General features: G+C 38.3%; 1 pseudogene; it reads left to right on the forward strand.

The window, feature by feature from the left end:
• The first annotated feature begins 1,494 nt into the window (after nucleotides 1-1,494).
• Nucleotides 1,495-1,744, forward strand: LOC122745904 (annotated as a pseudogene).
• Nucleotides 1,745-24,631: the final 22,887 nt, after the last annotated feature.

Genomic DNA, 24,631 nt, shown 5'->3' on the forward strand with positions numbered 1-24,631 from the left:
AACTGACATCTAAAATCTATGAATCTCACACAAATGAATAAGTCTAAGAGCCATTCTCCAGGCTATAAGTGATTAAAGGATATGAAGAGAGAGTTCTTGAAAGAAAAGTACTACATAAATGATCAATTACCTTACCAAAAAGTCTTCAAACTTTGTAATAATGAGAGAAATTCATTTAAAACAACTGTTCTACCACCTTGCCCCTATTCATTTAGCAAAGGTAGTAAAAGACAATAAAATTCAATGTTATAATATCTTTGGAAAAACTAGAACAATGACACAATGCTGGTGAAGCTCTGAACTGATTCATTCAAAAAATAATAGCCAGATTATTGGCTAATGAACAGGAAAAACTGATGGTTTAATAAACCTTCAAAAAGTCAGTGACTGCCCCCTGGCTTTCTTCTTTGTAAAAGTGACAAATAGCCCTTCTGTGAGGGTGGTAGGAGGAACCCTGTTTCCCCACATCAGAAGAAATTATAAACTACCTAAACAAGCCTGAATCTAGGTTTTGGTCTACCTATTTTTTGTTTTTTGTTATTGGTCTTTGAGGAATATAGATCCTCAGATACACATGTCCAAGCTTGGACTTGACCCTGTGAGTTACAAACATTCTAAGGTCCATGGTCCAATAGATAGAAATCACTGTTGGCTCTTCATGGAAAAAGACAACTGCTGACTATAAGTAGAGCCCAAACTTCAGCCTCATTTGCCAGAAAACATGCACCTGGACTTAATTGGATATTTTTTTAACATATTTCTCTCCACTCAGCCCACCCCTCCCATGGTGCAGGAGAGGTAGAAGGGAGAGAAAATAGATTACTTGTTAGTTGAAAAGAACATTTTTTTTTTGGTGGGGCAATAAGGGCTCAGTGACTTGCCCAAGGTCACATAACTAGTAAGTGCCAAGTGTCTGAGGCTGGGTTTGAACTCAGGTCCTCCTGCATCCAGGGCCAGTGCTTTATCCACTGTGCCACCTAACTGCCCCTAAGATTATATATCTCTTTAAAAGGTACTTCTTTGTCTATGCTCTCTAGGGTTTTAGAATAAATAAATAAATATACTTGCTCAAAGTAAAACTTTTTGACAGAAATTTTTCTCAAAGACTTTTCCAGAATCTATTGATATGATTATGTGGTGTTAGCTATTGTTTTGCTTTTAATGTGGTTAATTATATTAATTGCTTTCCTAAAGTTGAGCCATTCCTTGCATCTTTGGTATAAATCCAACTTGATTGTAATGATTTTTTAAATAAATTGCTATTATGTCTGTCATTATTTTATTTAAAAATTTTTTTATTAGGATTCATCACTGATATTGGCTCTTCGCTTTATTTTTCCCTGGAATGTGTATGAGGGCAATATTTGTTTCACAGAAGGAATTGGCCATGTGCTTTCTTTCTCAACTTTGGAGAATAATTTGTGAAATAGAACTATTCAGCTTTTTTCTCTTCCACTGCTTTAAAGTTCTCACTCCGTTCCCTCATCTTCCGACATGCAGAACGACACCGGCGAGTTCGTGGATATATACTGCCGCGGAAATGCAACCCGAGCAACAGGATCATCGGTGTCAAGGACCATGCATCCATCCAGATGAACGTGGCCAAGGTTGACGAGGTCACAGGCAGATTCAGTGACCAATTTAAAACTAATGCAATTTGTGGAGCAATTTGTAGAATGGGAGAATCTGATTAACTATTCTCAGGCTGGCAAAAAATGATGGTATTGTTTCAAAGAATTTCTAATTGAAGAAATCTTGTGGAATATGTCTTAATAAATCAGAAAAACAGCAAAAAGAAAGGAAGAGAGGAAGGAAGGAAGGAAGAAGAAATAGAACTATTCATTGTTCTTTAGAAATTGCTAGAATTCTCCTGTAAATCCATTTGAACCAGGGTTTTTCTCCCCCCTTTTTTGTATTTCCTTATACCTAGTTTAATTTCTTTTTCTGAAATTGGATTATTTAAGATCTCTATTTCATTTTCTGTTCATTTGGGTGTTTTATATTTTTATAGCTAATTCAGAATTTTGTAGGCATAAAAGTATGGATAGTATGTTCTTATTATTTTGTTTCTTCTATGTAGTGATTTCAATTTATTCATTTTTTATCTTTTAAATTTTATTTCCTTTCCTCTTCCTTTTAATTGGATTGGTTAAAAGTTTATCAATTTTGTTAATCTTTTCAAAGAAACACTTATGTAGTATTTTAGTTTCCAATCCATCTATTTCTACTCTACTTTTTAAGATTTCCTCTCTTGTGCTTATTTTTGGTTTGATTATTGGGTTTCTAATTTTTCATTTTGATATAGGGATGGAATTAATTGATCAAATTGATCGGGAGGCATTCCAAAGAATTACAAGACTCAGTGACTCAGTTTCCCAAGTTTTATTATCAGACTGTGATGACCACAAGGAGAAGCACCCAAAGGAGTAGGTGTCTTGAATAGGGAGAGGAAAAATGGCTATCTTTATAGTGAGAAAAGTAGGTTATCTCCTCATTATCTTAATCTCCTCCGTAGTGGGGTTCATATCCCAATTTGGACTTCCTGGGGTCCTAAAACATCCTCCAAGACTGGTAACCTTTTTCCCTGGGGGTGTATTTTGGGGGTTTAAACATCATAAGGTGAACCTAAGGACACATTTGGTCTTTTCTGTGCATGTTCATAAAGACATGCTTAAACTTTTCAGACCCCAAGGGTCTCTCTGTTTATAATATCTCTTTACTTTAAGATCTGGTTTCTCGGTTTCTGTTTCCAGTCATCTAGGAATATTATTGGCTATTAATGGTTAATGGTTCCTGGTTACCTTCCCTAAGCTTCTGTTGATAGTGTTGGTTGATAGTAACCCTCTGGTTATTCAGGTCTTAGTTTCTGTGTTAACCCTTTTAGCTACTATTGATCAAGTCTTAGCTTATCTGTTAACCCCTTTTAGCCTCCATCAATTTCATGTTCAGTTCATTAATTTATTTTATTAATGCATGTTCTTGGGCATATATGTTTCCTCTGAGGATCTCTTTAGCTGAATCCCAAAAATTTTAGTTGGTTTTCTGTCTCATCTCTACCATTGTCTTTCCCATATTTATTAAATGCTACTAACATTTGTTCTTTTTCCCACTCATTGCTCAGTATGTCATTATTAAGACTTCATTTAGGTTGTGTCTTTTACTTAAGCTCTTTTCATGTATGGGTATTCTTCTTGTGATGATCTGTAAGGAATGTCTTTAGTATTTGTTTGGTTTTTTGGGAGTTTTTTGTGGGGCAATGGGGGTTAAGTGACTTGCCCAGGGTCACACAGCTAGTAAGTGTCAAGTGTCTGAGGCCAGATTTGAACTCAGGTACTCCTGAATCCAGGGCCGGTGCTTTATCCACTGCACCACCTAGCCGCCCCCAGTATTTGTTTTTTAAAACATGTAATTTTTAAAATTTATAATTTCTTAGTACATGATCTATTTTGGCAAAGGTGTCACATGTTGCTGAAAAATATATTTTAAAATTTTGCCATTTAGAAGATTTCACAAATCTTTTAGTTCTAATTTCTGTAAAATTTTATTCAGTTATTTATTTTCCCTTTTGTTTACCCTTCCATTAGAGTTGTCCAGTTGTAAGAGAGGACAGTTAAGAGCATCTACTATTTTTGTATTGCTATCTGTATCTTTTTGGATTAGCTTTTCTTTTACAAATTTAGCCATTTGGTGCTTATATGCATAATATTTCTATTTGTTTGGTTCTATAATGACTTTAAGCATGATCATTTGATAACAACTCCTGTTGTTTTTAAATTCACTTGATAGAAATTCATCATCCTGTTGAATTGCATCATCTTTGGTACTTACTACTCATTAACCTTAGTACTTTCTGCCCCTCTGATTGGAGAGTTTGGGAAGAGAGAGCAAAGAACTCCTCCCAAAGCCTACATTTGAAGAGGGCACTCACACCACCTATCTCCTTATGACACCAGCTTATTTTTTTTTTGGTGGAGCAACGAGGGTTAAGTGACTTGCCCAGGGTCACACAGCTGGTGTCAAGTGCCTGGTGCCAGATTTGAACTCAGATCCTTCTGAATCCAGGGCCAGTGCTTTATCCACTATGCCACCTAGCTGCCCTCGACACCAGCTTTCAGTACTCATGTCCTACCAGCTTGCAGTGCTTGGAATGGACTGAACTCTCCCATGTCCCCAAGACTGGTACCTTCTCCAGCTCCCCTTTAGCCCCTAACTTCCTGAAATTTTCAGCTTCTTTATGTGTGTTGTATTCCCCCATTATACTATAAACTTCTTAAAGGTGGGAATTTTCTTTCTTTTTCATATTTGTATTTCATATTTGTATCCCCAGAAGTAAGCATAGTTCCTAACACTTAGCAAGTGCTTACAAATACTTACTGAATGATAAATTTTGTTCCAGCCTTTCTTTTTGATTCTATGTGTGTCTATGATTTTTATGTCTGTTTTAGGGGGGGTTTTAATTATTTGGGGGGGTAAGCAGATATTAATTTATTAATATATCAGTAAAGGATTAAGCACATGTTTCCCTAACTTCTCATGGTCTCAGGCTGTATTGTAGAGAAAGCAGGGAAAGAGTTTCACCATGCCAGTTAGCTCAAGCAGGAGAAAAGCCCCAAAAGACCCATGCTGCCTCCCTGAAAGACAACATGTGGTCTCAAGGAGACCCAAGAGAGCTCAGAAGAGCTACAAGACCTACAAGACACACACCCCACCCTCCCCATGACATTCCTTTTGTTCCATTGGGTTTGTCCCAGATGAGATTTGATGGAGTTTCTTAAGGAGAACTGGACTTTGCGAAGGGGGGGAGAGAATTTATATGTGTTTTTAAAAAGTAACAGAGTGATGGGTTTTCTTATCCATTCTGGCACTCTTTATTTTATTGGAGTGTTTAGTCCATTCATATTTAAAATTAGGAAAGTTAGGCTTGTGTTGTCCTCCATTGGTTTAGATAGTATTTTTAATTAGATTTTTGTAAAATTCTCTTTCCTCTTTTAAGTCTGTCATTTGTCCCTGTGATTAGTGTCGTTTAAATACTTTGATGCAACTCTATTCCCACAGGCTTTCTCAACATTTCTTCATCCTATTTACTTATCTTTACTTTAATTTGAAGTTTTACTTAACTTAATGATTTGGTTTTTATTTATTTATCTGTTTCATCCTCATTCTTTTTTCTTTTCTCTTATCCTTCTCAGTTAAGTAGTTATTTCATAATCTTCCCTTCTCTCCTTCCTCCAAAATCTTACGCTTATTAATTTTCTTTTACCATCTGTCTCTTTTCCTTTGTTTTGTTCTCTTCATTAATTTTCTTCTGGTCTATTCTAAAATTGTTATTATCTGATTCACCCATGGGAGGTGGGAATCACAGGGCTAATCCATGATATTTTATTCTAGCTCCTTTACCTCTACTTTTTCATATCTTTAAATTTTGCTTATATCTATATCCCTTTGTTTCCTTTTATATCATTTGATATTTCTTTGGTTTTTGCTTCTCTCCCCTTCTCCCCTTTTCCTCAACCCCTCCCCCATAAAATTCTAGGTCTCTAAAAGTTTTAGGTTCTTATTGAGAATTTGTCTCTTGAAAACTTTGGTGTTTAAGACTTTTAAAAAAGTATTCCTCTTTCATTCACTTTGTAGTTCTTCCCCCCTTATTTTAGTGTAAATGTTCAAAGCTGGGCTGTATAGTTATTTTGGCCTTCTCACAGGATTTAATTCACTGGCCTACATCCCTACCCTCGTTATCACCCAAGGGAACAATACTATCATCAACTAGATTTCAGTTCTCATTCAGACAGGCCCAGGGAAGCCTTGCATGCCCCTACCCTAAAAGGGCTCTAGCACATTTCCTTTTCACAGATAGACTGAACTGGAATGTGCTATCTATTCATTCGATCATCTATCAATCTATCTATCATCTATCTATCATCATCATCATCATCATCTATCTATCTATCTATCATCTATTTATTTGTTCATTCGTCCATTTATGTATTTATTTGCTTTTTTGTTCATTCATTCATTTGTTCATTAATTCATCTATTTGTTTGTTTGTTTGTTTATTTTTTGGTAGGATGGGAGAAGGCAGAGAAGCTGTTTTGGTCAGATTCTGCAGCCTTGGGGAGACCTCATGCAAAAATTGTTCTTCTTATATCTAAGACTTTGGTCCAAAAATCCAAATCCCATTGTTAGCCATTTCTTCTCACCTAAGTTGTTCACTTTCCAAATCTGATTTTCTTCTAAAGTACTTATCTTTAATTGGCAACCTAGGACTTCAAAATCTCTATTAATGCTTTCTAGATTCCTTCTAAGTAGAACATTTATCTCAAGATGAGTCACCAGAAGTCAGTAATGGTTGTGCGGTTTAAAACCTATCAGGAGACTTCTGAACACAATTCTTAGAAAGACAGAATACATCCTGATTGTTCATATTAACTCAACATATATTTATCTCAGAACCCTTGTCAGGGGGCCATCAACTAAAAGGATTTGTCTATTCCTTCCTTGTCCAATACTGGACATCCTTTCTGTTGATGGAATTTATCATTCCTTGGAGTACAACACATTGTTTGCTCCTCAGTTAGCTGATCTTTCCCTTCTGTCAGAAGATGCTCAAAGTTAACCCACAGATCCAAAGACACAGAAGAATTTTGGACTTCTCACATTCTTTAACCTACAAGTCAGATCAATAGTCCCCTTTGTCAGTTTGGGTTTTCATTTTTGGTTTTTGCATTTCTCCAACCCGTTTAAAAATATGCCTTCTTTTTCTAGTGGGTAAATGACCCTACATTTTGTGGAAAGACAAATATACTTAGAAATGGAATAAATATTAACATGGTAAAATTTCTGCTAATCACTAGAATAATTCCTTCATCTGCCATGGTTGCTGAAATGGAAATCTTTAGGTTTTTGTCTCTCTTACAGCTAGCTCTCAAGCTAATAGTTGCAGCCTACACCCTATTTGCCACATCTGTTAGCCATGCAGGGTGCTGTTGCTATGGGCTTCTGGGAGAGACTTTATTCAAAGCTGTCTTCTCAGCCTGGTTTGAGGGCTTTCCCTAACTTTTCTCACAATACACAATGCTACCTGCTTAGGTGCTCAGGTGCATTTGGTCTGCAATTAGTAGATTCCTTCAAATCCCCTAATGAAAAGAGTAGCTGAAAACAGCTGCTATCTCAGAGAAGGTTTTATGTATATCTTTCAGGCACTTTTCCCCTTTCCATTCATTGTCTCCTCTCCTCTACAGATCCTGAAGTCCTTTTGTTTAGGAAAGGAAGGGTTTTTTGGTTTGTTTGGACTACCTGAGCAAAGGAAAAAGAGGCAGTAAATGATAAAAGAACAGCAAGATGCTAACTGTAGAATGCACTTTTAGAACAATTTTTATACTACTTCTAAGAGAAGTGTATTCTATTATTTTTTTAAAACATGACGTAGAATTGTTATCAAAGTTGATGTGTCTCAAAACAAATGCCATTTTCGAGAATTCTCCACAGATTTGAAAGAAAAACAGAGAGAGAAAGGGAATGATAATTGTAGAAAATTGATGAAAGTAGATGGGATCAGAGGTGCAAATGTCATCCTTCAGATCAAAAACAAGGAAAGAAGGGTAAATGAAGACATAAAGAGGAATGAAATTAGGGAGCTCTTTATTCCCAATAATGTAGAATGCACAGGTATGGGGGCAGGGAGGGTAGAAGTGAAATCTGGAACTTGAGGAAAGCAAAGATTTGAAAATCACTGTGGAAAGTAGAGCCAAATTAGTGAAGAATTAAAACAGGAGATTCTGTTTATGCCCCAGTGGTTGTTGATGCTCTGTGGGATTCATTATGCCCTCACACTCACACTCTATTCTCAGAATTCTGACATCAGTGGACACTCTCAGGGGGACTTTAATCTAGTTTCAATCCACAGTCTGTCTACATGCTTGTAGCAATTGTCTAATCATTGATATGGAAGTCTGTATTATTAAAAACACTATTGAATATCTTGATAATAAATGTCTGGATTCAACTTTTTAAAAAAAATTATATGGGTCCATAAAAAATCTATATATTTAAAAAATTCCTAGACAAAAAACAATAAGATAGCAATTGTGTCACTGAATGCAATTTCTGGGGCAGCTAGGTGGTACAATGGATAAAGCACTGGCCCTGCATTCAGGAGGACCTGAGTTCAAATCTGACCTCAGACACTTGATACTTACTAGCTATGTGACCCTGGGCAAGTCACTTATTCCCCATTGCCCCACAAAAAAGAAAAAACAATAAAACAACAAAAACTGAATGTAATTCCTCCTTCATTCTTCTATAAGAATATTCTGGGTTGTTTTTTTTTTAAAACTCACATAGTACTGCAGACTTGTCATAAAATTTGATGTTAAGACTCAAATTCCAGTCTAAGAGTTCTATGTAGATTTGAAAGGTTTTTGGTGTTTTTTTTTAAAATAGCCATCATAATATGGAATCACTTGTGAAAAGCCTTAACTTTGGTGGGGGGGAGGGTTTAGAGCTGTGTTTTCATTGGTGTAGAAAATTCTTAGTAGCAATGAAGATATTAAAAGGTCATGCAATTTATAGGTCCTAGAGAGTTGCCGGGAGCACTGAGAAGTTAAGTGACTTGTCCAGGATCACTCCACCAGTCAGAGGCAGGATTTTAATTCATATATCCTTGACTTTGAGGCCAGCTTTCGTTATGGAACCCCACAGTGTCTCTCATCACCTAACTTTTCTCAATTATGTGCCTAATTATGTCAATTAAAAAGAGAAAGTGTAACAATTAGAGTGATGCCACCTGCTGGAGAGTTACTGTAGGAAAGCTCCACCATGAGGAGAAGGCATCTGAAGGCAAGCCATGTGGCTTGGAAGGTCATTTCCTTGGTGTAATGCTCTTTAATAAATACTTAAAAGTCTAAACTCTTGCTAAATCTTCTAATTTATTGGTGACCACTCATTAGAGTTTTTTAGACAATATAGCTAGATAGCAACTTTACAAAAGAAAAAAAGTATTTTCTCATCCCATAAGATTACCAAATCAGTTTGGGTTATAAAGTAAATTATACTATCATACCCTGTCTCTTTCACTTGCCCAAGCACATTGTTAAGGGTTTTTGAACAACTGTTTCCAACTTATTCAAGTGTTATGAAGGAATTAATTCATTCCCCAAAATAAGCCATTTCCTTCTTTCCTTGGTAGTTCAGGTCTTTTACAAAATGTATAATTTTTGTCTCCCTAACAGAATTTACAAATGATTGCTTAATCTTACTGTGTTGATAATATATTGTTGAATAATATAGCATGGTACCTCATCATCTTCAAACATACTTTACAAAGAATAATTAAGCCCATATCACTCCATGAGAAGACCAGCCAATGAGGGCATAGACCTTATTGAATGTTCAGTATGCTCTAATCCATATGGATGTCTGGTGAGCCTGCTTCCAGAAAGGTGTGACAGAAAGGCCTGATGCGGTAGATGGTTTTAAAGTCCAGAGAAAGTGAGGAACAGGTACAGGATGGGAATGAAGGCAGGTTGACCTAGAGGTTCCAGGAGGGACTCACCAATGGGGGTGAGATGGGGTCAAGAACTTGTGGAAGAAGGGACAGCTAGGTGGCACAGTGGATAGAGCACTGGCCCTGGATTCAGGAGGACCTGAGTTCAAATCAGGCCTCAGACACTTGACACTTACTAGATGTGTGACCCTGGGCAAGTCACTTAACCCCAATTGCCTCACCAGAAAGAAAAAAAAACTTGTGGAAAGATAGCAAATTAGTTACTTGCCCTAGGTGTGAGGAAAGTTTTATTTTTGTCTGTTTCCTTTCACAACCTGGCTAATGTGGAGATGTTTTGCATGACTACTCTTGTATAACTTAGATTGAATTGCTTGAGTTCTTGGGGGAGGGGGAGGGAGGGAGGAAGAGAAGTTGGAAAATGAAGTTTTTAAAAAATTGATATCAAAGTTTGTTTTTACATGTAATTTGGAAAAGTAAAATTCTAAGTAAACCAAATGTCCATGGGGTTTTCTTGGCAAAGATACTGGAGTGATTTGCCATGTCTTTCTCCAATTGTAGATAGGGGTTAAGTGACTTGCCCAGAGTCACACAGCTAGTAAGTATCTGAGTCAAATTTGAACTCTGGTCTTTCTGACTCCAGGCCCAGTGTATCTGTCCACTGTGCCATCTAGCTGCTTCCCTAATTATTCTATCTGCCCTAGTAAATGAGCCTAACACTCATCAGAATTGGCTCAAAGACCTCAATCTCATTAGAATTGGTTCAAGAAGGGAATAATGTATGCACTCAATTGGGTGGAGTAATCTCTCTAACCCTGCAGGAAAATAGGAGGGGAAGGGGATAAAGAGAGAGGGGCAAAAGAAGGAAGGGCAGAGTGAGGGAGGGGACAGAAAGAAGCAAATCTCTTTTGAAGAGTGATAGGATGAAAGAAGATGGATAATAGAATAAATATCATGAGGAAGGGAATAGGATGGAAGGGAATCAGTTAACAATAGTAATCATGGAAAAGAGAAAAGGGGGGAAATTGTACAAAAAATATTTATAGCAACTCTTGCAAGAGGCTAAGAATTGAGAATCAAGGGAATGTCTATCAATTGAGGAATTATGGAAAGAGCTGTGCTATATGATTGTGGTGGAATGGTCTTGTGCTACAGGAAATGACAAACAGGATGATTCCCAAAAAACCTGGAAAGACTAATGAACATCGATGTATGGTGAAGTGAGCAGAGCTGGGAGGACATTGTGCATAGTGACAGCAGTATTGTTCAATGAGCAATTGTGAATGACTTAACTATTCTCAGCAGTGCAATGATCCAAGACAATCCCAAGGAACTAATGCACCCCCATAGAAAGAACTGATAAAAAGAACACTTGTGGATTGTACATATATAACCAGGTTGCAATCTTGTGGAGGGGGGAGGAAAGGGAGGGAGGGAGAAAAATTTGGAACTCTAAATCTTATGAAAATGAATGTTGAAAACTACCCTTACATATAACTAGAAAAAATAAAATAAATGTTTGTTGCTAAAAAAAAGAATTATTCTACTTGCCCTAAGTTTTTCCCTTTTCTACTTCATTGTTCATATAGCTGCTAAGGTAATTTTTCTAAAGTATGGATCTCATCGTGTCACTCTCCTATTCAGTAAACTCCATTGATTCCCTACTGACTCTAGAACAAAATATTTTTTCACCTCTAGCTCATCCTTTAATTTCTATTTTATATAATTTTATAGCATACATAATATTAGCATATACAGTAATACATGTATATAATTTATAAACAGGTAAATATACACATTGGGATGTATGTACTAAAAATGTTTTACTGATAAAAGTTTTGCAAACAAAAAAGTTTGGAGACCAATTCTCTAAAGACTGAAGTCATTCATAGAAGCTGGGAGGATTCTTATGCAGTAGTTACTCTTACAGCTGTGTTCTGAGTTCTTATGCACGTTAAACTAGAAAGCTTGGCTTTAGCAGCACTATTATTCCTGGGCACCTTCTCTTCATTTGAAAAGATCTCATTTTTTTCTAAGACAAGGATCCTAACTGTCATTGTCTTATAGTATTGCTCCGGATCAATAGAGGGAAATAGAGGTACATTTGAATTGGGGATGAGGGATCTCATAGGTTCATAGCTTTAGGGGTGGAAGGAACCTTAGAGAATCATTTTATAGATAAGGAAAATGAGGCAAAGGAAGGTTAAATGACTTGCCCACAGTCACATGGGTAGTAAGCATATTAGAGGGAGGATTTGAACCTAGATCCTTCTGACTCTATAGCCAGTGCTTTTTCTACCACATCATGCTTACTCCAAAAATAAGTCAAGTCAACAAGCATTTATTAAGCACTTTCTGTGGACAAGTACTGTGTTAAGTGCTGCAGATCCAAGAATGGCAACACCAAAACAAAATGAAAAAATTGTCCCTGCTTTCAAGGACCTTTAAAGTTTGATGGAAAAGACAATATGTAAACAACTTTGTACGAGCAAGGCATATATTACAGTATAGATTGGAAATAAAAACAGAGGGAAAATGATAAAATAAGAAAGGTTACTTGAAGAAGATGGGACTTCAGCTGAAACTTGACAGAAGCCAATGAAAACAGGAGGTAAAAGTTAGGAGGAGAGAGTTCCAGATTTGGGAGACAGCCAGTGAAAATCTCTGGATTTTTTTTTAAGACTATGTGTAAGGATGGGGTCAAAATCAGCTTCTTTGGCTCTGGTGCCTTAATTAGGTGCAAATACTTTTTTGGACTGAATCCCCAACACATACTCTTTGAATCAGTGACACGGCCTCCTGGTTGTCCCATGAACAAGACACTCTGTCCCTTGGCTCTGGGCATTTTCTCTGGCTGTCCCTCATATGTAAAATACTTTCCCTCTTTAACTCTTACTATTGATCTCCCTGGTTTCCTTTAAGTCCCAACTAAAAACTCACTTTCTACAGGAAGCCTTCCCTAACCCCTCTTAATTCAAATACCTTTCCTCTGTTAATTATTTCCCATTTATCCTGTATATAGTTTGCTTTGTATATGCTTGTTTTCATGTTGTTTGCCTCTCTAGAGTGTAAGATCCTTGAGGGTAGGGACTGAACTTCATTTCCCAATGCCCATTTATACACAGACACTATAATATAATCTGCTGTTTTATTTCTGGTGAGGCAATTGGGGTTAAGTGACTTGCCCAGGGTCACACAGCTAGTAAGTGTCAAGTGTCTGAGGCCTGGTTTCCAGTAAAGTGAATTTTCCCTCAACCACAATGAGGCCAGAACTAGAACTAAATATAAGATATATTAGACTGGAAACTCAACCTCTGCCAAGGAGTCAGGAACTTTTCCTAAGAGTTTGGGAGCCATAGTGACTAAACTCAGAACTTTTCATCTAAAATGAAATTCCCTAAAGTTGAAGAGAAGGAAAACCAAGTGAATCTTAGGGACCATTATGTTTTCCTCTAGGATTAAAATGAGCTAAACATTGAAACAAGGTCTGGTACTTACAAGGCCAAAGCAACAAATACTTCATCCTGTACTATTTTCTGTTACAAAGCAGTTAAGATAGTCCATTAAGCCCTGGTTGATTAAAAAAAATACTGCTTAGGGACCTGTAAGAAGTGGAGTTGTCATCTCTGTCCAGTTGCTCCCTATCATGCTTAGTTAGGTAATCCATAAAGAAGTATGAACTCCAGTTACAGCCCTTCAAACCAGTTCCTATACTAACACTTTTATAGTCCAATCTTGGATTTATAATACCCTCTCTTTCTGCTCTCTTAGAGAAAATAGTGAGATAATTTATTTTAAATTCAAAATTACATTTTGCTAATTAAATTACTCAATTATTTTCCCCAGCAGATATAACTTCCCACTTGGGGTATATGGTATGTTCAGAGAAGACTAGCACTTCTGGTGTGAGGGCTTTTTGCTGAGCCCTTTTCAGTGCTGCTCATCCACCCTTGGTATCCACCTGTTACTCAACTTTCACCTGTCGTTCTAAGAAGCTATAACATGTGAAGCAGCCACACCCCAGCAAATTGCCTTAACAGATAGACCAAAACAGGTTGACAGTAGCCAACAGGTCTCAAACCTGTTGGTGAGTTAGGGGAATGTCTACAAGTATGGGAAAACTTCCCCTGACAGAATGGGCAGATGAGAGAGAACAATTTGTTCCAATAGCCATGAAAGCAGCTGAATCAGGCTTTTATCTTGCCACTGGACTTTGATGACTCTGGTAGAGAGAGTAAGGTGCTTAGAACTTGGCCAGACATTTACTTCATGCTGGACTATTGCCAGTCATCCTGACTTTTGTCTTGGCACTGGACTTTGATGACTGAAAGGGAGAGTAAGGCTGACAACTTTTAGCAACTCTGCTTCACTTAAATCTAATTCACCAGAAAGTCAAGACATTACCCTGTGATGTCACTAGTCTGCTTGAAAAGGAAGGATGAACAACATTTCTACTTAGGCCAATTTTTAAATTACTGATCATTCCCTGAACAAATATTGTCTGGAAGGTGAAGGAATTAGGCAGAGGGAATACTGGGTGGTAGCAGGAAAGTGATATGGCATCTTAAAATTGTCTATGAATCCTACACATGACAGAGAGTTGACTGTACAAGATCCTCAAAATACATACTATGGTTCTTAAAATTCTAGCAGGTTAGAGTAGGAAGAAACCTGGACTAACCTAGTCTTCTAGTCCAATCCATTGATGTTCTTTGCTTTGCCCTACTCTAGATGAGGAAATTAAGTCCCAGAGTCATAGGATATTGCAACATGTTCGAAACCACTGGGTTACAGTAACATTTTTTATCCTTAGACTTTTAAGTGGTTTCCTTAACCACTTTTTTGAGATATGTCACAATATGAATCTAGTAATATTTCAGTGGATTTGTAATCTCTAAGAGGAATATTCTCTCCAATGTTAATAGAATTGCCAAGGGGTACAAAGTACATAGAGCACCAGGTCTAGAGGCAGGAAGACATCCTCCAGAGTTCAAATTTGACCTCAGATACTTACTAGCTGTGTGACCCTGGGCAAGTCACTTAACCCTGCTTGCTTCAGTTTTCTCATCTGTAAAATGAGCTGGAGAAGGAAATGGCAAACCACTACAGTATCTTTGCCAAGAAAACCCCAAATGTAGTCAGACACAACTGAAAAATGACTGAAGAACAACACAAAGTGCAACCTATCCACACCTTTTCATCCCGTATGACTCCTATTAGTGTTTTCCTATTAAACCTCCTCAGATGACCTATCCAACATGCTGGATCATTTCCTCTATATCTTTTTTTTTTAATATGTTAGGGGAATCAGTTCAATACTTGAGGCTTTCTGTCTATTATCCTTCACTCTTGCTCTGTGATCAGCTCACTTCCTTTTCCTTGTGTACATTTCCTAGATATGTTTTATGTCTCTTTGCAATGGGAGTGATTCCACTTCTTCATGCATACCATTCATTTCTCTACTGCCTCTTGTATCATTCACAATCTCTAAAGAATCTGGCATCAAGGTGGTGCAGGGGATAAAGCACTGGGCCTGGAGTTAGAAGGGTCTGAGTTCAAATTCTGCCTCAAATAGTTACTAGTTCTTTGATCTTAGGCAAGTCATTTAACCTCTGTTTGCCTCAATTTCCTTAACTGTAAAATGGGGATAATAATAGTAATAATATCTTGTAGGGCTGTTGTGAGGCTTAAATTAGATAATATGTGTAAAGCTCCTGGCACATAGTAGTTGCTACATAAATGCTAACTAGTACTATTATTACTAATCCATACCTAGTCAAGTTCCTAGGGTGGATGGGATATTAAGGGAGGACTTGCACCTCTGGTGTGAGCCCTTTTCAGGGCTACTCATTCACCTTTAGTGTCCAAGCAGTTACTCAACTCTCACCTGGAGTTCCAATAAATTGTGCAGTGGCCACACTCTAGTAAACTGCTGGGCATAAGATTTATATGTAAATAGATGCTACTGGGTGGAAGGGGGTATGTAACATAAAACGTTTCTTTTGTATTTAAACATTTTTAACACTTTCGAATTGTCAGTCATTCAAAAGTTAATAAACATTTATTAAGCATCTACTATGTGCCAGGCACTGGGTTAAGTGCTGGGGATACAAATATGAAAAAAAAAAAAGTGCCTGCCCTCAAGGAGTTTACAATCTAATAAGAAATGATAAAACACAAAAGGAAGCTGAAGATGGGGGGAGGGGAGGTGCTATGGGGTTGGGACCATTAAAATTTAACCTGGACAGCTGACTCAGGTCTTCTCCTTGAGACACACCTTGAAGCAAGAGAGATAAGCCTATTAGGCTAGGCTCAAGAGATCGGAGCTGCCTCTTGCCCAATTTACCCAAGCCACCACCAGTGGGGGATGTCCCACCCTCAGGTGATCACCCCCAGTAAGGGAACTTTTCATAGTCAGATGTCCCTCAACCATCTGTCCCTCCACCATCCATCCTCTATAAAAGTATTTGCCTTTCGCCAGCTGGAGGAGATTGGTATCTCAGAGAACCATGTCTCTGTGCCATGCCTTCTCCTCATGAGAAGTACAAGGATTTCTTTCTTGGCTTCCTTTCTCTAGAACCTAAATAAAACATTATTTTATTCTAATTGGATTTGTGTACAAGAGGGTGTAATTTTTTAAAGAGTAATTCCTAAGATCTCCTACCCCAACACCAACACCACTTTTTCCCCAAAACAGGAGGAATGAAAGAGAAGGAGATAACCAGAGGAGGTACCCTGGTGGAAAAGTTAGAGAAGTCTGAGAGTAGTGCAAACAGGGGAGAAATGAGATTTTCTGAGTTGACTTTTCTCTTTAAATGGAGGTTTGGAATTCATGCTCCCACCATCCAATCTGAGATGCAGAAGGTAGGTTCATCAGATCTTACATGATGATAAGGTTATCCCAATAATGAGTTTACTGGGCCATGGTACAGAAATGTGGATATCTGTGAATAAAGGATGTACTCCAAAAAATAAATATACTAAATTTACCACAAATTAATATCATCTTGATGTGGGGTGGGTTTAATTGATTGTGAGGCATCCCAAAGAATTACAAGACTCAGTGATTCAATTTCCCAAGTTTGTAAGTGAGTGACCACAGGGAGAGCACCATGGAGGTGTCTCTTGAATTGGGAAAGAGAAGACAGTTATATTTATAATATGGATAAACTGATTATCAGTCTCATTATAATAAACTCCACCTTGGGGAGGTACAGGGGAGGGCCTATCCTAATTTGGAGTCCACTCTGTCTTAGTCAAGTAATTTCCTTCAGCATGGAAGCGGTGATGGTTTGGGAAAGCCGTTCAGTGTTAAGTCTAGTATGGTTAGAATCAGGCCTCCTCAAGAACCCCAGTCTGCTAGCAGAGTAGTAAATTGTTTAATGAATACTTTAATTAATAAATAATAAATTAATTAAGGTCAGAATTTACTCCATTTTCATTCATTCAAGAATTTGAATACCTGCTGAGTATAGTAGTAGGTAATCCTAGCTCCCAGGAAGACTGGAGTCTTGAGCTTAGGTGTTCTGAGCTTCAATGGGCTAGGATGATGTTGATCTTCATTCAGTTTTATCAATATGGCAGAAAGAGAGAGAGAGAGAGAGAGAGAGAGAGAGAGAGAGAGAGAGAGAGAGAGAGAGAGAGAGAGAGAGAGACAAAGGGGCTACCAGGTTAAGGAGAGAAAGGCTAACTGGCCCAGACTTGAAATGGTACCAGTGGAGGTTTCTGTGCCAATCAGTAGTGGGATTAGTCTGTGAATAGATTACTGCACTTCCAGGCTGGCAGGAGATGGAGAGATCTAATTTAACAAGAGAGAAAATAAAGATTTTGAATGATTCTCCTTTGTTCCTATCTCACCTTTTTAGTATTTTAGTTATTTGCATATTTGTTCTTCATCCATTAGATTATAAACTTCTTGAAAACAGGATCATATTCACAGGAGCCTTTATATCCTCAAATATAAAGGGCATGGCCTTGCTGTTTAATGAATTGTTGTTGAAAGAAGAAATGAATGTGTGAGAACATAATGGGTTTTGGAATGCCCAGAGCCCCACCCTGTTTGAGGGGATTATATTAAGATTTATTGGATTGACTTTGCTGATTGACTCACTTGAAGCTGACTTGATTGAAACCACACCTACCTGAGAGCCTGGCTCTCATGGGGCAGATTCTCTGACCTTGGCATGTTCTGCTCATGGACTGACCTCAAGTCCAGTGAACCAATGGATTTGGGTGATGCTATCCAATTAGCTTGGAGCAGTGTGTAAGGACCACCTCTCCTCCAGACAAAGAGGGAGCTTCCACTGTCAGTTGGGCTCTGGGACGAGTTCATAGAGGAGGACTTGGAGGAGAAGCAGGCTGCAGCTCTAGGCTAGATAGGCCTTTTCTTAACTTTCTGAGCCAGGTGTTCTCTTTTTACTGATACTTGGTATGCCCTTATTAATGCTTAATGCCCCAAAACTGGTGCTAAAGCTTCTAATTTATAAGTAGCAATATATTAGAAACCCCAGCTAATTTTCCCCAAACTTGGGACAGAAATAAGGCGACCACATATAGTTTTACTCATCACAAATGCCTATTTTAAAAGTACTGTTTTAACCATTAGACCCTGTGTAATGTCATTTTGGGGGCAAAAAAGGGCACACTTCCTCTATACTATCATCTCCACCTAATTACCACAATACCTGAAATCCCACCATTAGTTATTCCTTTGGATTAAAGTATTGGCTCCAGAAAGCCCTAGATATACAACATGTCAAGTTTCAGGTTACAGGTTAGACCGGTTTGGCTTCTAAGGTACCTTCAAATTCTGATAATTCTGTACTACCTGGAGAAATTAGCATTAGGCCTGAAGATTAGGATCATAGAATGTTCAGACTAGAGGGAAGGGTTCTTAGAATTCATCTAATCCAGTGGTTCTTCAAAGGGTGTGCCATGGAACATTTTGACTAAGTTATCTTGGGAATCACATAGAATTTAAGGGTGCAATCACATGCACACATGTATGAATTTTCCAACTTTTTTATACTATGCCCAGATTCCTCATGGAAAAGGATAATATTTTATAGTGAGCAAAAAACCCCCAAAAAACCACCCCTATGAACACCATTGATCTAACTCAACCTTTTCACTTCACAGGTGAGAAAATTGAAGCCTACAGAGAATAAGTTACTGGTCAAAGGTCACACAGCTAGCTAATAGAACTGGAGTTCAGGTCTTATATCTGATTACCCATTCTCTTTCTTTCTTTCTTTCTTTTGGGGGATGGGGGGTGAGGTAATTGGGAGGGTCACACAGCTAGTTAGCGTTAAGTGTCTGAGTCCAGATTTGAACTCAGGTCCTTCTGAATCCAGGGCCAGTGCTCTATCCACTGTACCACCTAGCTCTATCCACTGTACCACCTTAGCCATTCTCATATTAGCAGAAAGGGATGTAGCCATGGGAAAGGTACATTTAATTGGAATGGGGTAGAGAAGAGCCCACAGAATCATGCAGTACTACCCGAGCCCTATGTAGAATTCTACACTAGAATCCTTAGCCAATTGGGATATCTCCCTGGAGTGTGGGTAGGGACAAAGGGAGAGAGAGAGGGAGAAAAAGCACTGAGAAAGAGGGGACACAACAGACAGAACCAGGGAAGTGTTCTGAGAGCTAAATCTATCCACTTCAGAATTCTTCAGGGAATCAGCCGAGCTAGATTGAAGAGTACCACAAAAAGCTTCAACAACAACTGTTAGGTAGACACATCCCACCTTGAGAACTCATCTTTTCAGTCCCTTGCTTGGCTTTGTTCCTTACTGTGTAAGGACTTATCCATAACTGTGAATAAAATGACCAAAGAAAAGACTTTCAGGGAACATGCACTGAATGATTTTCAAAATGGCATGCTCATATGTCAAAACACAACATAAAGAAATGTTAAATGAGTATTTAAGGTCTGAGGTTGCTCCAGGGCATTTGAAACTTGCCAAAGTCAAGGGAGGGTGACATATGCTGCTAGGGTCTGAAGGAATCATAGGAAGCTACTGAAAAATTCCTTTCTTTCTGGGTCAGACAAAGTGTAAGGAAAGGTCTATGAGAAGTGATACAGATTATATCAATCTCTAGATATATTTCCAGGGTCATAATTTGTATCTGACAAAGCATGCTCTGGACTAAAATATGTGTATTTATTGAAGGAAAATTTTTCCAGGAATTGCAGAAGAATATAACACCTTGTCATTTCTGCCTGCTTAATTCCTGAAATCTGTGTTGTTTTTGACTTATAGACAGTTAGATGGTACAATGAATAGAAGAAGAACTAAATTTAAATCTAGCCTCAGACACTTTCTTGCTGGGTGACCCTGAGCAAGTCACTTAACTTCTGTCTGCCTCAGTTTCCTCAACTTTAAAATGGGGGTAATAATAGCAGGCATTTCCCAGGTAGATGTGAGGATCAAATGAGGTAATATTTGTAAAGTGCTTAGCATAGTGTCTGGCTCATAATAGTCAGTACCTTCCTTCCTTTGCCCTTTCCCTCACCTCCCACATTCAATCAAGTACCATTTGCTATTGATTCTACTTTTGTATTGCCTTATAGAGTCATAGGATTTAGAAATGGAAAGGATCTTAGTGACTACCCAATCCCCTCATTTTGAAGATAAGGAAATTGAGTAAAGTGATTTGCCCATGGCTTCATTAGTGACAGAGTTGTGATTAGAACTCAGGCCTCCTGAGTTCTCTTTTTCCTTTCTCTTTTTTTTCTGTCTTTTTTTTGGGGGGGAGTGGGGGAGGCAATTTGGGTTAAGTGACTTGCCCAGGGTCACACAGCTAGTAAGTGTCAAGTGTCTGAGGCCAGATTTGAACTCAGGTCCTCCTAACTCCAGGGCCAGTGCTCTATCCATTGTGCCACCTAGCTACCCCCTGACTCCTTTTTCTATGCTACACAACCTTATCATGAAGGAATAAATGAATGAATGATCTAAAAGTCATTCATTAAGTGCCATGTTCCAGAAACTGTATTTCAGAAGATCTGATTTCACTGATAGAACTATTCCCTCCACCCCCACACATATTATGGCCCTTACATCCTCCTGCTCTGGGCTCTTAGAGCTTCATGGTGGGACCCATCCATAAGGGGAGCAGCACTCAGAGAGAGAGACAGAGCAAAAGAAGGGCAGCTAGGTAGCACAGTGGATGGAATACCAGATCTGGTGTCAGGAAGACCTAAGTTCAAATCTGACTTTAGACACTTACTAGCTACATGACTCTGGGCAAGTCACTTAACCCTATTTGCCTGAGTTTCCTTATTTGTAAATGAGCTGGCCATATATTCCTCTCCTAATAAATCTATTTCTATTCTACAAGATTAGTTATAAGCCTCTAATTCTTTGGGTGAGCTAGCCCCCCCCCCCACATCCAGGTCACAAGTCCCCCCCCCAAACAATTTTTACTTTTATTAAGGTTTGATTAAGAGAATTCCAGTGGAATCCCTAGCATTAACTAAATCAACTCAAGTGGAAGAACAGTTGCAAACTGGCATTGATGTAAGGAGTTTCCTTAACTTCAAAGAGTTCCCCTACTTTGATAAAATTATAGGTCCAGATGCCCTCCCACTCTCTTATCCCAACCCCTGTCCCACTCTCTACCCCAAATGGTTAATTACATTCAAAAGGGCTCAAGATTAGCCACCAAATAATGATTGTTTTCAGTGACAACAATCTAATGGAAGTTTATCCACCAAAGGATGGAAAGGGTTGGGATTTGCATTGGTGGAAGGATACAGATGGGTGCAGAAACAGTGAAGGGTACCATACCAGGCAATTGAAATTATAGCTTCTGGAAAAAATAAAATTAACATTAGTTAAATGTATGAAAGGGCAAGAGGCACAGTTTGGTGGGCCTTTAACATTTCAGTTATTTATTAAAGGCTTATTTTATACAGGACATCATCTTAAATTTCACTGTCTAATTTATTTCCCTATAGTTACAAGACTTTGTGCATTTTCTACTTCTATTTATTAGACTTTTCTATGACCTTTTCACATTTTCACACTGCTTTTATTCTACATTAGAGCCTTTCCTTAATTTTCCCTTTGTGCTGTACCACCCAGCCTTGACTTAGAAATGCATTTGCGGGGGCAGCTAGATGGTGCAGTGGTAAAGCACCAGCCCTGGATTCAGGAGTACCTGAGTTCAAATCTGGCCTCAGACACTTGACACTTACTAGCTGTGTGACCCTGGGCAAGTCACTTAACCCTCATTGCCCTGCAAAAAACAAAAAACAAAAAAACAGAAATGCATTTGCACTGAAAAGTTAAAAATCACCATGATTGCTCCAGAGTGAGACTTTACTTCCTACTGTGGAAGAAGAGTCAACCCTGGGGACTTCACTGCTGTACTTAGCTTTTTTTTTTTTTAAGCAAAGGAAGATATGATATTCTTCCCATGGATTATTTAACAATATCTGCTCCATTTTTTGGAGAGAATTTAATCAGGTTTGCAAAATTTTATATAGTTTTTTTTTCATGAAGATTCAGAATAAAAATGATTTATATCAACTTATTACCACAGTTGCTATTCAGCTACTACAAATGGGATAAGTGGAGCAGCAGAGGAGCAGCTCAAGAAGCTACTTAGATGAAGAGTTCATAGATATAGAGCTCAAAAGTACTTTAGAGGGCAACTAGTCCAATTCCTTCATTTTACAAGTGAGGAAACTAAAGCCCAGAGATTTCAGGCTCAAGAGTGTACAGGTAATAGTGATGGAGGAGGCTAAAAAGGGTTAACAGGCAACCTAAGATCTGAGCTCTAAAAATGGTTAACAACAGATAAACTGAGGCTTGAATCCTTATCAATAGTACCTAAAAGGGTTAACAGAGAAACTAAGGTTTGTATTCATATCAACAGTCCTGTAACCAAGAGGGTTCAAGTTCCTATCAACCCTTACTATCAACAGAGACAGTAACCAGGGACCATTAACCATTAATAGCCATTAATATTCCTAGATGACAGGACACCTAGAAACCATATCTAAAGTACAGAGATACCAAAAACACAGAGACCCTCTGGGTCTGACAAGTTTAATCATGTCTTTATGAACATGCCCAGAGAAGGCCAAATGTGTCCTTAGGTTCACTTTATGACACATAAGCCCCCAAAACACACCTCCAAGGAAAAAGGTACCTGCCTCAGGGGTTGTCTTAGGACCCCAGGAAGTTCAAATTAGGATAAGACCTCCCATGAACCTCCTTAAGGAGGAGATTAAGATAATGAGGAGATAACCTACTTTTTCTCACTATAAATAGAATCATTTTCATCTCCCTATCGGAGACACCTTTGTGTGCTCTCCCTGTGGTCATCACAGTATTTTAATAAAAGTTGGGAAACTGAGTCACTGAGTCTTGTAATTCTTTGGGATGTCTCATGATCAATTTGATCAATTAAATCCATCTCCACATCAATAGTAAGCGGCAGGTTCAGGATACCAAATGAGATTCAATCACCCAAACTAAGCTTAGCATTCTCTCTATGGCACCACATTACCTCCAGATGACAGTGATGCTATCATTTCCCCTGTTCTTCTGCACATTAGACTTCTAAATCTAGTAGACAATTGCATTAGCTTTTTTGGCTGCCATATCACAAAGTTGATTTATATTTTTTGCAGTTCACTAAAACCTCCAAGATTCCACTAAAAACCCTTATTCTTCCACACAGTCTCTCTTAGATAGGTGTTCAATGCATAACTAGGGTTACCCAGACCTGTTCAGGTGTAAATGTGAAGAGTTGCCACTTACATACCAGTCTGATATTGCTGTCTTTAAAATGCCAGTTTTTTCCCACTTCCTTTAGAAAACAGGTTGGGAAATGATCACTTGGCTTTATGTATAACTATGGGGGTTGGGAAAACAGACAATGTGACATATCAGGTGATTCTGTGGCTCCAAGACTGTGGCATCTAGAGTTCCTTCCCTAAGCTCTATACTGCCCCCAATCAACTTCCTGTAGAACAGGTGTTCTTAACCTTTTTACGTGTGAATCACACACTTCTTTGGTAGTCTAGGGAAGGCTATGGACCCCTTCTCAGAAAAATGTGGCCTACATTCATAATTGAAAGAAATGCTAAGTGTCAGTTAGAGGTTAGTGAAAATAGAGCTGTAAGTTTTTTCCCTATTCAAGTTCACAGAAATGCTTAAATCTATCTATGGACTCCTTGGGAATTCTATGGGAGTTCCACTGAGTTGCTGTGGTGAACCTTTCATTCTCAATCATGTATGCCCTTGGCCTTGGTTGCCTTGAACCCCGCCCCAGGCATTCTTTGTGAAAGAGACCAGGAGAGCATCTGAAAATACAAGGTTTAGATAAGTGACATATGACCAAAGCTGATCTAAAAGAAAAAAAAAACCAAACGACCTTCTCATCATTGACCTCTCATATATGTACAGGCAAATACTAAGTCTAAGGACAGTTTCAATGCACAGCCAGACCTGGGCAGCTCCACCTATTCCCAAATACTCATTCCCTCACTCCTTTCCCACTCAATTAATGGCTTCACAATAAACTAATTCATTTATATGACTTTTTCTCTCAAAGTACCCATTCAGGATTTTCCAAGGATTCAATACAAATACTCTTTCAGATGTTCAATTCATTAGCTTACTCCACCACAATAAAGTAAGCTCTTTGTTCCCAATTCATCATTCACTACAACCTGACCAGTTCCAAACCAATCTAAAACCTATATTGGCACTGAGACTAATGGGGTGGACAACATGCAAACAAATATGTAGGAATGCTACTGTGCTATAAGAAATGATTAGCAGGTTGCTTTTAGAAAAACATGGAAAGACTTGCATTAAATAAAGAAGAGTGAAATGAGTAAAACCAAGACGTTGTATACAGTAACAGCAATGTTGTTTGAAGAAAAACTGAATGACTAAGTTTTTCTGAGTCTTATACTCAAATCAACTAGAAAGGACCTACAAAGGAAGATGTTATCCATTTCCAGAAAAACAAGTGATAAATAGAAGTATATATAGTATGGTTTTACACATATAACAAACATGTATATGTATGTATATATGTATGTATGTGTGTGTGTGTGTGTGTGTGTGCGTGAAATAGTGGCCTTCTCTAGTGTTGGGTGGGGAG

Source organism: Dromiciops gliroides, chromosome 3, assembly GCF_019393635.1.
Source record: "Dromiciops gliroides isolate mDroGli1 chromosome 3, mDroGli1.pri, whole genome shotgun sequence".
NCBI lineage: Eukaryota > Metazoa > Chordata > Mammalia > Microbiotheria > Microbiotheriidae > Dromiciops > Dromiciops gliroides.